The 9489-nt window shown below is 50.7% G+C and overlaps 1 long non-coding RNA gene across 1 annotated transcript; it reads right to left on the reverse strand.

The window, feature by feature from the left end:
• Positions 1-1005: 1005 nt before the first annotated feature.
• Positions 1006-9256, reverse strand: LOC146405011 (uncharacterized). Its single transcript, XR_014836553.1, has 3 exons — positions 9032-9256; positions 4656-4700; positions 1006-4344 (listed from the first exon to the last, which is right to left on the reverse strand). It is a non-coding gene; the product is annotated as an uncharacterized LOC146405011 (long non-coding RNA).
• Positions 9257-9489: the final 233 nt, after the last annotated feature.

Below are 9489 nucleotides of genomic sequence, written 5' to 3' on the forward strand. Positions count from 1 at the left end.
GATATTTCTTATTATATTATATATATTACGTATTTATTATATACATAAAGTTGTATGAGATGCGTGTATATTTTGTAGATTAATCCCCTGTCAGTTGCTTCCTTTGCAAAGATTTTCTCACATTCTATGGGTTGTCTTTCCTGGGGTTTTTGTTTTGTTTTGTTTTGTTTTTTTTAAATTTTTACAGTTTCCTTTGCTGTCGGGAAGCTCTGAGCCATTTGGCCTCCTCTGGGCAGCTGGAAGAGGCGTGACGGTTCCTGCAGAGTGTAGCTCCCTAATGGCAATTAGAGAAAAATCAGAGCAGCTCCAAGTCTTCTCCTAGAGAAGGCACACCAAGTGGGTTCGCAGGTGGGATGGACACGGGTCAGCAACCTGCATCTCCAAGCATCCCCTGGCAAAGCTGGCCGTGGCGGAAAGGTCCCCCAAGGGAGAGCACCGCTGGCATCGAGGTTCAGCGTATGGAACTGAGTCACACAGCCTGGACGTGACAACAAGTCTCAGAGGAAGGGCCCCCTCCAGCAGGGGGAGGGGCTCCAGGGGGAGGGTCCCGGGAGCCCTGGGGTCGGTCCTCCTGTCCTGCGGCTTCAGCCAAGCCCAGCAGCGGGCCCGCCGATGCAGGCTCCTCCTGTTTTGATTTCTGCTTCATGACGGTTAAACACTGGGGGAAGGGCATTTGCCGAAACGCAGTCCTTATTTCTCAGAACCAAACAAAAGCTCAATAAACTGTAGGAAATGATAAATAAGCCCGTCCGTTATCTGCCCTTGATGGTGGAACCCAGAGGCGTTTGCCGCCCAAGACAGGAACCGAGCAAGGATGCCTGCTTTTCGCATTACTGTTCAGCCCTGGTCCGTACCCCGAAGACAATGCCAAAATGGGAAGCGGAAACAAGACGCACAACTTCTGGAAAGGAAGAGTCCCAAACACCGCCGTCCTGGGATCCCCGAGGGGGTCGGCGCTAGAGCCTTCAGAACAAGCGAGAGAATTCAGGAAAGCAGCCAGATGCAAAACACGTAATTTAAATCAATGCTTTTATGATTTTCTTGCAAGCAGCAGGGAGAAGATAAAGCAGAATTTGAAAACATTTCATTCTCAAACGGAAGGAAAAAGCAACAGCAAAGAACATGAAACTGCTTCGCCCAAACCCTGTTCAGAGAGGTTTAGCATCAGTAGGAAGAAAAAGACACCCTTTGATGAGAAATGTAACCATGAAATTTGCAAAAGAAGAAAGATAGAAGAAAAAAAACACACACACATTATGTCCTTGGGCAGGACATTTACACACATTAGACCTTCCCAATTTAATGGAGAGGTTTGCCAAATTCTGGTAAGATTTACTCGGGGGCGAGAGGTGAGCGGGGGTGGGGAGGTCACTGGCAAGGGGAATCTACAATCCATACGCGGGGAAAAGAGGCCGGAATAGCCAAGAAAAGCTTGAAAATTAAGAGCAGGTTTCAAAAGTGACGGCACCGCAACACAGTTGATGTATGCGGCGTGGTCCCTGCAGACCCGCCGTCGTCAGGCAAGGCTGCTTTGCCTCCGTCTCCTGAAATCTTCACAATAGCCCAAGGAGGCAAACACTCTCACACCTGTGTTTTCCAGAAGAGAAAACTGAAGTTCAGAGTGGGCAACGCCGCGTCCCAGCCTCGCACACCTTCTAAGCAGTGGACTCCACAATAGAGAGCCCAGGGTTCTTAACCCCCCATCATCGGCTCTTGTCGGGTGTGCAGATATTTCAATTCTGCAGCATTTGTTAGCATGATGCCGTGACCATGTGAGAAGCTCGGAGCATCTCATTTGAAGGTGGACAGTGGCAGGATATTTAAGGAAAGAGGTTGAGAAAACCGGAAATGTATATGGGTGGAGAAAAGTTGACAGTGGGATTTTTCGGTCCTCACCAAATATCAAAATAAATGCCCGGGGAAGTAGAGTTCAATACGTTAAAAACATTGGTGAAAACAAAACCAGAGAGAAATGTAGGTGCCTATTTATCGGCTCTTGTGCTGAGGAAGCATTTCCTAAGCTTACACTGAAAGCATCGTAGCAGAAAAGGAAAAGTCTCAGTAAATTTCACTACTTAAAATGTTGACGTCTCTGTAGGTCAAAAAATACTCATCAAAGTTAAAAGGCAGACATTTGCTTCTGGCCGAGATGGAGACACAGGGACTAGATTTATCCTCCTGCCTGAAACACCCCCCAAAACAGAAAACGACGACGGAAAGCCATGTGATACGTGACATGATGTGTTATTCAAGACTGCAGGGGTCGGGACGGCAGAGGACAAAGAGGCGGCGCTCGCCCTCTCCCACAAACACAACCACCAAAAACCCAACAGCCAAACCAACCCGTCCGCATGCAGAGTGACCATCTCCTGACCTCTGCCAGGAGACCTCCGACCCCCAACGAGGGCAAAAGTAGGCATCAGGCAGGGAGGAGCAACGGTCCCTAGGAGCCGAGAAACCATCACGTCGAGTCTGTAACCATCCACCTTCCTTCCTTGAGAGGATTTCCTGTCCTCGGTGCCGGGGGGGGGATTGAGGGGGAGCCAGCAGAACCCCTGGGTTGATGAGAAAGAGCTGAGGGTTTAGGGAGACCTCAACACAAGTGCGTAAGATGATCTGAGCCAGAGAACAGGGCACGCAGAGAGAGAAAGAGAGAGCGAGCCCTGGAGACGGCAGAGGGGCCCATCAGGCGCTCAGCCGCGGAAAGATCCGCACGAGCCCAGGGGGAGATGATTCGAGGCTCTGGAGAGAACCCCCAGGAGAACTGGAGGGACCATGCCCACTGCCCGCAGCGAACAGGACCTGTCCTCACCAATCGGACTGGAAAAATGGACACTCCGGGGGGCCTTGGGTCCTCAGCCCTGGGAACAATTAGCCCTGAGTGGAGCGCTGGGCCAGACCCACCCCACGAATCAGAAAAAACAGGCCAGAAAGGATCAAACCCTGTCCGGGTAACTACACTGCCTCCCAGAACACAGCTCCAGAGTATTGGTAGGAGTATAAAGATATCCCACACCGGCTGAGGGGAAAAACCCACAGTGTCTGGCATTTGATGCAACATTATCACACAGGCAAAGAAGCAGGAAAGAGTGAACCAAGAAAAGGAAAAAAAAAGAAAAATCAACCAATCAAATGCAACTGTGAAGAGATAACTCCGTAAAAGAAAAGCCCTTAAGCAGCCAGCACAGTAACAAAGCAAAGAGGACGGAGCGGAAGACCCGAAACGCTTGGTGGATGCAGACGAGGACGGACGAGGACGGACAGGACGGACGAGGACGGACAGGACGGACGACAAGGCAGAGAGGAAGCAGAGGAGAGAAGAGGACTCCCATCTCCGGGTAAACACGTCAAGTGTAAACAGTCTGACCACCGCGGCGAAGAGGCAGTGATGCTCAGACCCGGTTTAACAAGCAAGACCCAAGCAAGTGCTCCTACGGGAGACACCCTGCGCGTACAGAGAGACACGTGCATTTAAAGAAATAACACTGAGTTCCCGTCACGGCTCCGTGGAAACGAATCTGACTGGTACCCGTGAGGACGCGGGTCCAATCCCCGGCCTTGCTCAGGGGGTTAAGGATCCGTGTGGTGTAGGTCGCAGATGGGGCTCAGATCCCGTGTGGCTACAGCTGTGGTGCAGGCGGGCAGCTACAGCTCCAATTCAACCACTAGCCTGGGAACTTCTATATGCCTTGGCTGTGGCCCGAAAAAAAATTTTCCAAAAAAAAAAAAGGAATAACAGACCTTTGAAATATGCACAAAGCCAAACATGATATAACTGCAAGGAGAAGCAGACAAATCCACAACGGAAGTCAGAGATTGCCGTGTCCCCTCTCGATAATTAATAGGACAAGTGGGCGGAACAGGAGCAAGAACGCAGCATACTCGAGCGGTACCGCCAACCGACCCGACGGACAGACCGTTACAGACCGCGCCACCCAAACACACATGCTTCCCAAGGGCACTTGCAACAGTCGCCAACACAGACCACGTTCCGTCCGGGCCACAAAACGAGGCTTACTAAGTCCACAAGAATTCACGTTGCAGACATTATGTTCTTCCACTATAATGGAATTAAATTTGAAATCAATAACAGAAAAATCCTTGGGACGGTCTCAAATGCTTGGAATTTAAAGAACACACTTCCCGGAGTTCCCGTCGTGGCGCAGTGGTTAACGAATCCGATGAGGAGCCATGAGGTTGTGGGTTCGATCCCTGGCCTTGCTCAGTGGGTTAAGGATCCGGCACTGCCGTGAGCTGTGGTGTAGGTGGCAGACGCGGCTCGGATCCCACATTGCTGTGGCTCTGGCGTAGGCCAGCGGCTACAGCTCCGATTCGACCCCTAGCCTGGGAACCTCCATATGCTGCAGGAGCGGCCCAAGAAATGGCAAAAAGACAAAAAAGACAAAAAAAAAATTAAAGAACACACTTCCCAACAATCCTTGAGTCAGGGGAAAATAAGAAAATAAATTAGGAAGCAGTCTCAACAGAACGGAAATAAAAACACAACACATGGGGACTAATGCAAAGCTGCTAGAGAAGAACTTAGGGTGATGTTTCTACGGCTCAGGTGGCTTCGGAGGCTTGGGTTCAATTCCTGCCGGGAGCAGTGGGTTAAAGGATCCAGCGCTGCTGCAGCTGTGGAGCGGGTCGTGTACTGGAGAATAAGAAAGAGTCCCAAATCAATGACCGCCGCTTCCAGCCTAAGAAAAAGAGACACAGACACGCAAATTAAAAACGCAAAGTGAGCATGAGAGAGGAAATCATAAAGATCAAGTAGGAGGTCCCGTCATGGCGCAGTGGTTAACGAATCCGACTGGGGACCATGAGGTTGTGGGTTCGATCCCTGGCCCTGCTCAGTGGGTTAAGGATCCGAGCGTGGCCATGAGCTGTGGTGTAGGTCGCAGAGGTGTCCTGGATCCCATGTTGCTGTGGCTCTGGTGTAGGCTGGCGGCTACGGCTCCGATTCAATCCCTAGCCTGGGAACCTCCATATACTGTGGGAGCGGCCCTAGAAAAAGCAGAAGACAAAAAAAAAAAAAAAAAAAAGGATCAAGTAAAAGTCGATGAGATAGAATACAGAAAAGCAAGTGAGAAAACAGGAAAATCAATCCAAAACTTAGTTCTTTGAGAATATCAATAAAACTTGATAAACCACTAACCAATCTGACCAGGAAAAGAGAAGGAGGCAGAACTGAAATTACCAATAGCAGGAAGGCGGAGAGTGACGTGGCTACAGATTGTAGCTATTACAAAAATAACGAGGGAATATTATGCACAATTTCACAACAATAAATTTGACAGGTTAGAAGAAATTGACAAGTCTCTTCCTCTTTTTTTTAATGGCTGCACCCTCAGCATATGGGGGTTCCTGGGCCAGGAACTGAATCTGAGTGGCAGTTACAACCCGCTCCACAGCTGCAGCAACACTGGATCCTTTAACCCACTGCACCCGGCGGGAACTGAACCCAAGCCTCTGAAGCCACCTGAGCTGCTAAAGTCGGATTCTTAACCCCCTGAGCCACAACAGGAACTCCCCGGATACGTTTCTTAAAAAACGCAGTATACCAAAGCCCACGCGAAGAGAAACAACCCTGGATAGTGCTCTCTCTCTACTTAAGATTCGAAAGTGTAGTTTAAAACCTTCCCACAAAGAAAGCTCCAGGCCCAGACAGCTTCACGGGTGGACTTAGCCAAACAGTTGAAGAAGAAATAAGAACACTTATACACAAATTCTACCCAAACATTGACTCGTTCCATGAGGCCAGCGTTACCTTGATACCAAACCCAACGACAGTAGAGAAAAAAAGCCACAGACCCCTGTGCCTCATAAATATAGACACAAAAATCCTAAACATCCTTTTGCAACTAAAATTCAAATATATCATAGGGGTAATATATCATGACCAAGAATGGTTTATCCCAGGAATATGGGGTGGGTACAGCATTGGAGAAGCAATCAGAGTAACTCACCATATTAGCAAACAAAACCCAAAAAGCTACATGATCATTTCAAAAGATGCAGTAAAACCATTTGACAAAATTCAACACTCATCCCTAATTTTCTTTTAAAGCCATCGGCAAACTAGGAGTAAAGGGACACTTCCTCAGCCCGATGAGAGTGATCCGATGCTGAATGTTCTCTCACTTCAACAAGGAACAAGACCAGGAGGTCTGCTTTTCACCACTGCCATCTGACATTGCCCCGGAGGTTCTTGCCAGTGCAAATAGGCAAGAAAAAGCCATACAGATTGGAGAGAAACAAGGAAAATTACTTAATTCTTTTGGGGAGGGCGGGGGCTGCACCCACGGCATATGGAAGTTCCCAGGCTGGGGGTCAAATTGGAGCTGCAGCGGCTGGCTCACGCCACAGCCACAGCAACGTGGGACCTGAGCCACATCTGCAACCTACACCACAGCTCACAGCCGTGCCAGATTCTTACCCCACTGAGTGGGGCCAAGTATTGAACCCACATCCTCATGGATACCAGTCTGGTTCGTTACCACCGAGCCACAATGGGAACTTTGAAAACGGCTTTATTCTTAGACAACCTGATCCTCCAGAGGCACAGAGGCAGTTCGGGCAGAATGGACAGCCTTTCCAGTAAATCATGCTGCAAGAAAATACCCACATGCCAGAGAAGCAGAAGGGGGGCGGTGGAGAAGACGAAGCTGCAGCAGTGGGGGAAGGAACACTTGGATTTTATCTCATGTTACATCAAAAAATTAACTCAAAGTGGATCGCAGACCTAAATGCAACACCAGAACTGCAAAGGCATGTGGGAAAACCTCTGCGAATATGGACAAGGCGAAGGCTTTGTCCCTCTAATCCCCAGATCACAGTGGGAAAGTAACATTGGTTCTTCAACGGACACTGTAAAGAGAAGGAGAAACAAGCCACTGACTGGGAGGAAATCTTTGCAAAGCATGCATTTCGTATAGGGCTGATCCGGAATATATAAAGAACTCTCAAAACTCAATAATAAGAAAACAAACAACCGGATTTTTGAAAATGGGGAAGAGATTAGAGCAGACATTTCACTAGACAAGATAAACGGGCATGTGGAGAGACATACAGCTCCAGCCGCTACTGGGGAAACGCAAAATACACGCCAGGCTCCCACTCGGTAAGAAAAGCCAGCACCGCAGGGACGTAACCATCCCCCAAAGGCCAGAACGGGGAGGAAAGCCACGTCTCTGGCGGCACTGTAAACGGATACAGTTCGGCGGCATCTTTTTTTCTTTAAAAATTAGGGGGAAGGGATGGACTGGGGGTTTGGGATTGGCATCAGCACACGGAGGTCTGTGGAGGGATTGGCCAGTGGGCACCCGCTGTGGGGCACAGGGAACTCTTCCCCATCTTCTGTGACCCTCTATGTGGAAAAAGCGTCTGAGAGAGCATGGCTGTGTGTGCACGGATCACTGACTCACTTCGCCGCCCAGCGGAAATGACCGCAGCCCTGTGAATTAACTCTACTTCAATAAAACTCACCAACAAATGAAGCACACGCCTCCCACGTGATCCCATAATTCTACTCCTAGGCATTTCCCCACGAGGAAAGGAGATGTTTGTCCTTGCAGAGACTTTCACAGGAACGTAAATAGTGGCTTTATTTGTAATTGACAAAAACTGGAAACAGGTCCAACATCCATCCAGATGAACGGATAAACAAGTCCTCGGGGTACCCGTGCCACAGCCGTCAGGAGAGGGGCCCTGATGCACGCAAGGGCTTGGACGAACCTCAGCATAGTGGAGCTGAGAGAGAGGCCAGACCCAAAAAAGAAGGCACGCTATGTCCTTCCATTACAGAAAACGCTAGAAAATGCAAGCGAGTTAGGTCATGGGTTGCTTGAGAAGGGGGCGGGTGTGGCATGGAGGCTACGTGACGCTTTCGGGGGCGCTGGACCTGCTCACTAGGCTGATGGTGGTGACGGCTTCCCGGGGGTCCGCACGGGTCAGACCTTGTCACCTTGTGTGCTTTAGAAAGGACAGTGTGTCCTGAGGCGACGCCACGTAACTCAATAGAGCCGATTTTTAAAAATTCAGAGGCAAAGGCCCACACTGGGGAGATATTTTGAGTCACACAGGACAGACGAGGGGGTAATAGGACTAAGACATTAGGGGCACTTGAAAACCCCCAAGGAGAACAGTAGCACCCGGTTGGTTTGCTAGAGGACAGAAGCAAAGGCCCAGGGCCCGGGGCGGCTGAATAGACAGACTGTCATTGTTGCTGGTCCTGGAGGCTGGAGGCCGAGCCGCAGGGGTGGGAGGGCTGGTCCCTGCAGAGGCCTCTCCCCGGGGCTGCAGGCCGTCTGCTCCCCACCCCCATGTCCTCACAGGGTCGTCCTGTGTGTGTGTCTCCGTCCTGACCTCCTCCTCCTCCTCCTCGCAGGACCCCGGTCACTTTGGACAAGGACCCACTCTGGTGACCTCGCTCGGCCTAACTTGCCTCCTTAAAGACCCGTCTCTAAACACAGTCCCGTTCTGGGCTCCTGGGAGTCAAGCCTTCAGTATATGCATTTGGGGACACAGTTCTGCCCGTAGCACAAGCTCACAGGGGAAAAAAAAAAAAATGAGCAAAAGACATAACCAGACAAGTTACAGGTCCAGAAATACAAATGACCAATAAATGCACCAAAAAGGTGTCTAATCAAAGCATACATGCAAATGAATCAGATGCCCAGGCTTCCGCCTGCCTCCCCAGCTCTGGTTTGCAAAGGCTGCCCCAGTGCTGGGACCCCGGCTTGAGGTGACCCCTCTGCCTGCCGGGAACCAGACAAAGCTGCCGGGAGCCCCTGGGGAGGGACCGCGGGGCTCCCGGGGCGCCCTCCGGTCGGGCCGAGGCGAGGCCAGAACCCACAGCGCTTGATCTGGTTATGGATGGAAGATACCTGAGGAGAGATTCCCACGGCAAAGGCAAGACCAGAAACATTCAACCTGAGGTTTTTTCCTCTGCCCCCCCCGGCCTCCCCCTCCCCGCCACCCCGTCCCAGTGGGCATCATGCATAAACCAGACCCACCAACAAAGAAATACCTGCGCGCCCATAAAATCTATTTTTCTTCTTTTGACGTCAGCCGTGCGGCCCTTTCAAAGATAACATTCCTTTCTCGGTCCTGCAAGGGGTCACGATGGCCCACCGCTGGCCTCGTACGTGCAGGCGTCTTTGGTGGACTTTATGAGCAAAGGACAATATATCATTTCCCTTCAAGATAGAGCCGCTGGGACACAACGGAGCGGCCAGATGACCTGGGGCGATACGGGCCGCGGCTCAGGGAAGGCCTTAGCTTACATACTTAGACTCGTGACCTGAGGCATGTCACCAGCCCCATGACTCCTATTCCGCCCGTTTGACAAGGCTGCCGTCTCTGGCAGGTTACCAAACAGGGGACGGAGCCAAACAACAAGGAAAGGCGAGGAGGTGACTTGAAACGATGGATCAAGGACGTTGCGCCCCAAGACCGGGGACCGAAAGAGTGGGACTCGGGGTGTGG

This window comes from Sus scrofa, chromosome 2 (genome assembly GCF_054392235.1).
Source record: "Sus scrofa isolate SSC_HxYL_T2T_F1_AM1 chromosome 2, Sscrofa_HxYL_maternal_Yorkshire_Landrace_v2.0, whole genome shotgun sequence".
Classification (NCBI taxonomy): domain Eukaryota; kingdom Metazoa; phylum Chordata; class Mammalia; order Artiodactyla; family Suidae; genus Sus; species Sus scrofa.